General features: G+C 42.0%; 1 pseudogene; it reads left to right on the forward strand.

The window, feature by feature from the left end:
• Nucleotides 1–3,972: 3,972 nt before the first annotated feature.
• LOC101006984 lies at nucleotides 3,973–6,519 on the forward strand (annotated as a pseudogene).
• The last annotated feature ends 1,382 nt before the right edge of the window (nucleotides 6,520–7,901 follow it).

Consider the following 7,901-nt stretch of genomic DNA (forward strand, 5'->3'; position numbering starts at 1 on the left):
TATGCATGTCATTAGTCTAAAGCTCACAATCTGCAGAGAAGGAAATGGTATCCCAAAAGCTTAAGGGTCTTGCTCAAGTGTACACAGCTAGCTAGCCTAGGAGCTGAGACTAAAACTGAGATTTCTGGACTTGCGATGCCACTTGGTTCTCCCTATATATTATGTTACTGCCTCGCTTTGGCCTGCTTTACTCTAGGCTAAGCAGATTAATTCCCTCAGACCTGGCTCTTGGTCTTATCTTGACTGGGCATCAGGGACAATTTCCTTGAATCCAGCTAGAAACTGGATCTTTGGTGGCTCCTAACTCAGCAGTTGCTCATTATCTGGTCCTAACATCCAGAAACATCCAGCTTTCTGCTTCTTTCTTTAGGCCTGGTTAAAACTAGTTACTCTCAAAACACAGACAGATCTCTTTCTCCCTGAAGACCCTTCAGGTCAGGATCTTGGAAACACCCTTCTGTTTTGTTCTGTTTTCCTACCTCCAGCTTGCCCTTCGGTGCTTCCATCCTCTGCCTGAGTATAGTGTCAAAAAACTGCAGGTCCAGGGATGAATCCAGACTTAGAGCTGCCATTGAAGAATCTGGCAGGGAGGAGAGGGACATCTTTTACCAGTCTATTACTTCCTAGTCTGATACTGGAAACCCTAAGATCAGTGCCTCTTAGATTTCTTTTGGCCACAAGCAACCATGGGAAACTGATGAAAGTAATAGTCTCTCTCCCAAATTCACAGATGCACAAAAATTAGAGCTACAATTTCAGGACCTTCAAAGGCCGTCTGAATCCTAGCCGTGATCTGTAGAAAATTGTCAAGAATTTGATTACAGTGGTTACTCCCTAGTCTTAAGCAGATATGCTTTCCAATAATTATGGGGAGAATTTGAATGTTGCAGGTTACTTCCTTGTTTCAGACAAAATGTGTAATTGTTGTGTCTGGAGTGGGAGGTGGGGGGATCTTTTTTCATAGCAGGTTTCTTCCTAGGCTCATTCACACTTCCTAGGCTTCCTGAATAATTGGGGAGATGTTATCACAGTAGGCAGCTACATATAGTATCTACTGTATCTACTGCTACTGTATCTCTCAGGCACAGGATGCATTGTTCTATGCTGTCAAAAATAGTTGCAGGCTCCAGGACAGACTATAACATTGTGAGCAAAAAGCTGCTTATAATGACTTCCAGTTAGCTTTTAATATTACAGCTGGAGTTAACTCACAGTTACGTTTGCCAAGGGTAGCAGAGCAAGCTTGCCAGCAAAGTCCTACACTGTAGCCTTTCCCCCTTGTTATGGCTAAATCCCTGAAAATCGCTGTGGTAAAATAATTTATATTTGAAGGACTTAGTGGGTAAAGTAGAATCAGAAACCAAAGGACAAGCTGTGAGCCTATAAAAGTTCTTAGAAACTGTTTTTGACTTTCACTAAAATGAAAGTTAAAGACAGAACGCTACATTTAAAAAGTCAATATTTTACATACTTTTAAAATTAGAAATAGTCATAAACAATTCTGTATAATTTCCATCTACCATCATTCACTCATTAGAGCATTTTCAGGAATGATTTCTTCCTGTTTTATCTTTATTGTGTTATCTTTATTTTAAAAGTTACACTCATAATAATTTAATTGTATAGAAGTGTCATAAAGTAAAAAGCAAAAGTCTCAAATCTCAATCCACACTCAGAGATAACCATTATTAATGGAAGAACATTCGGACTTTTTACATTTTGACTTTTTTGTGTGTGGAGGAGGAATCATTTTCCAGCTTGATGGTTTTCACAGCTATGATTTTGAGGCTGCTGGATTTTAAGGCTCCTGTGAAGCTGGGGAGAAGGGAACGGGGATAGTTCAAGTTAAAAAGTCATAAGCCTTCCTACTCTTACAGAGACTCAGCAGCTTTTGTTTAATAAAAACTTCTCAGATTCTTGCAAACCTTTGGTTAATTTCCAGACTTCTAAAATAGTTGATTGTGACAATTTTTGCCAGTATTTGCATTTTTTTTAAGGAGGAACAAGTTTATGAAGGGTTTCACCCTGCCATTCCAGACTTTACACCACTATCCAAGCTTTTTGTATTTCTCTCTTTCAAAAAATATGTTTGCCTTCATCGTCTGCCAATTTCTGGCCCCTCTGCCATGAAAAGAAAGGGAAAGTTTGCGAAACTGAGATACAAGGAAATTATAGCTTTGGAGTCAAATTGACCCAGATGTGGATCCTATCTCCACCACTCAGTCGGATTGTGATCATGGGCGGGTAGTTGATATTCCCAAGTCTCCAGCTCCTAACTGGTAGAGAGTAGTAATAATACTCACCACAACCTGTCTGTGAAAATCAAAGTAAAGCTTTTGGTACAAGTCCTAGCAGATAGCAAATGTCTAACATATGGTTTAAGTGTCTTAGTTGCATGTACCCAGAATCTTTTGGGATTGAATTGCAATATATGTATATATTATCTATGTGTTATATATACTATTATGTATATTTTATATATATATACACTTTACATGTCAGTGTCAGCTTTGAGCACCCAAACTTTTAATACTTCTTTCATGGGAATTTAAAGAATTACACATGACCTCTGCTTCTTAAACTAAGTACCCTGAAAATAATGTACCCTTTCCTTGATGACTGAAGATCATCTTTATAAATATTCATTATTCATACTAGTACTATTGCTAATTTATATGAATTCAATATGTAATATTTTTATCAATTATTACTTTTATGTTATTAATTTCAACTTACTATGTTTTTAGAGTAACGAATGTGATGGTCTCAGTTCATTCCTTCACTGTATGGTCCCAGCCTACGTTTTTGATAACTTTTCTGCTCCCTTATTTTATCTACAGTCATTCTGGGAAGGATTTCAGTTGTTCATATTATTTCCTTGCCTCACTGCCAGTGTCTGCCTGACACTAATGACTAGCTCATTTCCTGAGTTTGCTTAGTATGCCCTTCTTCATCTGCCTTTGTGACCATATCTACAACCCAGCCAAGTTGTAGGCATAGCAAACACAAACATTAGAGGGATAAAGGAGTTTGAACTTTGTCCTGAAGACAGGAGGTGAAATAAGGATATGTTTATGATGGGAAGAAGGATTGAAAGAGGAAGGATAAGGTTAGATTGTGTGAGAGTACATCACTCTGTCAACAGTAGAGGATATATCAGGTTGTGAGATCTTCAGGTGGAAGAGAGGGAGAACAAGTGGTGTAAGGGCAGCAATTACCTTTTTTTTTTTTTTTTTGTGAAACGGAGTCTCGCTCTGTCGTCCAGGCTGGAGTGCAGTGGTGAGATCTCGGCTCACTGCAAGCTCCGCCTCCCGGGCTCATGCCATTCTCCTGCCTCAGCCTCCTGAGTAGCTGAGACTACAGGCGCCCACCACCACGCCCGGCTAATTTTTTGTATTTTTAGTAGAGACGGGGTTTCACCGTGTTAACCAGGATGGTCTCGATCTCCTGACCTCGTGATCCACCCGCCTCGGCCTCCCAAAGTGCTTGGATTACAGGCGTGAGCCACCGCACCTGGCCAGCACTTAGCTTTTAATGGATCTTATAATTCAAACTTTATCATTAGTTGATATTCTTTGTTGAAATATATTGGAGAGGGGAGTGGCGTGGTCATATTTATGTTTTCTATGGAACACCTTAACTGGGATGAGGAGGATGAATTTAGCATTGGTGGGGACGGGGGTGAAAACCTGCCAACAGGGACAGTAACAAAAAACTTGCAGTGACATAGGGGAACATAACGTGTATCCAAACCAAGTTAAGGCTGATGAGGATGAAGTGTGGGGTGGATTTTTGAAACTGTAAGAAGTGAAGTCTGTCTTAACTACTTTTCCTGGGGGAGTGGGATGCAGCTGACTCAGAGATGTCTTCTGACTTTCTAGGTAGATGGTGGTGACATCACTCAAGAGAGGGAACCAAGAAAGAAGAGAGGGAATTTTTTTTTTTTTTTTTTTTTTTTTGAGAAAAGACAAGTTCAACTTGGGACATTTTGATTTTTTATATTTGAGTGTGCCATAGGCAGTTTAGAGATATGATCAGAATCTGCTTGGTTACCATGTCTAAGGGCTGGTCTTCAGCTTTTCAGAGTCATGAACACATTTTGCAAGAGCCAAGAGTTAAGCCAAACTTACCAAGGATTGATTTTCAAAGTAGAATGCCAATCAACTTTCAATGAGAACTATAATGGTCAGGTTAAGTTAGCAACCTGGATTAGAAAGCAGAAAGTATTGTTAAAGGAAAGGGATCCAAGGACAGGTCTATTTTAATAGTAGTTGGGACATAAAGGCCTCAGGAGCCCCAACTGAGGCACAATTGATTTAATGTCTTTGTCTAGTAAGTAGCACATTCAGACTTCCTCAGGGACAGTATCTGTTCTTTTTCTTCCTGTGCTTGAGCCATAGTTTTTAATTTCTTTGCATGCATCACATATTTTTGGTGAAAATTGAACGTTTAAAACATTATAATGCAGTAACTCAGGGAATCAGATTCTCTCTTGCTCCGGGACTTGTTGTTACTGCTTATCGTGGGTTGTAGGTTTGTTTGTTCTTTTGTTTGGTGACTTTTAGAAACATTTTTAAAGACTCTATTCTTTGTTGTGTGTGTTCACTAAAGTCTTTGTTCTGTTAGCTTAGTGGTCCACTAATAATAGGACCGAGATTTCCTTGCACGCTAGGAGACAAAAATAAAAATAGCAGCTTGTCTTGTGTTACAGTTCTGACCTAGCCTACACTATATGCTTGTGCAGAGCTTAAACGTCAGCCATAGGTGAAAGATCAAGGTCTTCTCAGGTCTTCTTTGAGTATCCATCCATTCCTGGGCCAGTGCATGGGCTTATAGAGTCCTTAATGTACTCAGGAGCTTTACAAAGCCTTCAGTCTCCTTTCTATCTTTTCCCCTAGCCTCTTATTTCCCAGGCTTTTTTGATTTGTCTACTGCTTGCCCCGTCTGTTATCCCTTACATTAGATAGCTAAGAGTAATACATTTGTTTTGAAATTAATTCATCAAACTCTTCTCAGAAGGCTGCTGCAGCCCTGAAAAGTTTCCAAGGCAGATAAAACAGAGGCATGCCTCTGCACTGATCCCTTAGGGGGCCATGCTGGGGTTTTCTTACCTACAGTTAAATGATGCATTTAGTCTATTCTGCAACTGGCCATGGCTTTAAACAAGTCTTTAACGTAGGCTGGTTGCCATTCCAGTATAATTCACTTGAAAAGCAGTAGCAGTCAGGAATTGGAGCATCCTGGATGGGAGACAAGGAATCCAGAGCCTGGATTGGTGTGAACTTTTTATGCTCTTCACTGAATCCCCCCAAGACATCTGTAGAAGCTTGTTTGACTGTTCACCGAATGAGAGTGGTTAGCTATGCCTAACAGGGCCATCAAGGAAGGGCTCTTGGAGGGAGGACCCTTAAGTTCAGCCTTTAAACATGATGGAGAATTTTCTAGTTGGGTCTGAAAAGGTTGAGGCCAGATGTGGGAATGTTTTCCTACCATATAGAAGGAACAACCAGAAAAGACATGGAAGCCTGAAATACCTTATGTGCTTTATGAAATGTAAGCAGTTGGCTGATTCTTTTCCATACAAAACCATGGCAATGTCTGAGTGTCAGGACCATGGCAAGGAGGTGTATGGCCCTGACCTTACAGCCTCTGAAGAGAAGGTCTTGGTGGCCGACAAATCTGGAGATGTGCACTCCTTTTTGGTTTCAGAGCCACACAGATGTGGCAGACTTGACCTGGCACACCTGTCAATGTTGTTAGAGGTGACTGTGAGTCCTGATAACTGATTCATCCTCACTGCCAACGGGGATGAGAAGATCCAGGTCAGCTAGGCCACAGCGCCTCACAGTATTGAGTCCTTCTGCCTCGGGCACACAGAGTTTGTGAGCCACATCTCTGTGGTGCCCACTCAGCCCGAACAGTTTCTTGTCCTCCTCCAGGGACTGCACTCTTAGGCTCTGGGAGTACAGAAGTGGTCCATCAACTGCACTGCTGTCACCTGGCCAGTCTGCAAGAGCTGATGGGCCCCTGGGGCCCCAGAGGTTTGTCACATCCTGGATCACGTTCTGGTGCTAGGAGAACTGCATGGCACTTCTGTGCAACTGTATTCCTGTAATCCACATCTTCCAGCTTGATGCTCTCAGACAGCTAACTTAGTGTACAGGCAGCATCTGTCATTCTAACACCAAGTGTGGGATGTGGCTTTCGAGGAGACCCAGGGGCTGTGGGTGCTGCCAGACTGCCATGAAATCCCCCTGGTGGTCTGCAGGCCTGTGGGTGGCCAGTGGCATTCTGTTCCTGAATGCACTGTGTTAAAAAAAAAAAAAAGTCTCCAGTGTTATTCGTGGGAACTGGACCATGCTGGAAGGCTCTAACATCACAGATGCCAACTTCAGCAGTCTCTATAAGGCCATCTTCGATAACATGATCTTCTGTCTGAAGAAGAAAGAGGAGAGACTGCAGTAGCAGCTAGAGAAGTCCCCCACCTGGGCCCCAAACCAAAAAGTTGAGGCCGAGTGAGGTGGCTTTGAGTTGCTGACCTTGGTGGTTGGTAGTGCCTCTCACAACCCTGAAACAGCAAAAGCAGTTTTTATTTGTTCCCTCCTCATCCTGACATCTCCCTTTAAGAAGGAAAAGATGACATTAATTAGGTCTGACCAGCTCAGCTCAGTGGATGGAATGGTCTCCTGGGCTCTAGAATATTCTGTATCACTGAGCATAGGGTCTTGCCTGGTGTCTGTGCCCCCTTCTGGTTGAAGAGAAGCTGTCCAGGGCATTAGCTCAACTAAGAGACTATGGGGCAGAGTGGAAGTGCTGGAAGCATTTTATCTTCATGTTGAAGGCAATCTGCTAACCTGTAGCAGTGGCAGTTTTTGATTTTTCTACCACACTTGTGATGATGTTCATGCTGGACATCTTCCTCTAAGATGTATAGGCAGACATTTTTGTAGTGGCATGGAGGATGTTTTCATGTTGTTCTTGCCATCTCAGGTGGTGTGCTGCTCTCCAAGTAGCCACTTGCCACACAGGGCTATTGAAACTCAAATAGAACTAACTCTTCAGCCATCCCCAGCTCCAGTCACACTTCATGTGCTCAGGAGCCGCATATGGTGAGTGGCTCCTGCGTGGGAAGTATAGAAACATGATTCCCGTGTCACAGGGAGCTCTCTCTGGCAGCACTGGTGCAGAAGGTGAACTTGTTTCAGCAAGTGTGAAGACATGTGCCCTGGCTAGAAACCCAGTTTTAGAGGGAAATGATCGAGAATATAGTATTTATTACTTTGATTTGACCTTTGCACACACTACAGAGCAGCAGCGGTGTCACTGAATTCCAATCACCTATCAATAAGGATGAACTTTTGCGACTTTCTGGAAATCTTTGGCAGCAATATATGGAACTAGACTCAAAACATATTGAGCAAAACATTTGGGCGCATGCACTGTTTGTGACAAATCACTGAGGTGATTTGGGAAGAAAGATTCTGTGATGGTTTGGCTTCTAGATACATCAGGTAATTTGTTCATTTGAGCTTCTACCCACTCTCCAGTGATTAAGTTTCAAACACAGGAATGACTATACATGTTGGTGATAACTTGGGTGTGGAGTTTTGCTGGGGCCTTAGAAACAAAAGCTGTATCAAAAGCTGGAGTGCTTCAAGTTTTTCATAAGTGCCTTGTTTTCCTAAAAAAAAAGTCATTCTTATTTTATTTTATTTTGATTTTTTCCGTAAGTTATTGCGGTACAGGTGGTATTTGGTTACATGAGTAAGTTATTTAGTGGTGATTTGTGAGATTTTGGTACACCCATCACTCGAGCAGTATATACTCTGACATGTCCAGCATGAACAGCATTACGAGTATGGTAGAAAAATCTACAGCTGCCACAGCTATCGGTAGTCTTT

This window comes from Papio anubis, chromosome X, assembly GCF_008728515.1.
Source record: "Papio anubis isolate 15944 chromosome X, Panubis1.0, whole genome shotgun sequence".
Taxonomy (NCBI): domain Eukaryota; kingdom Metazoa; phylum Chordata; class Mammalia; order Primates; family Cercopithecidae; genus Papio; species Papio anubis.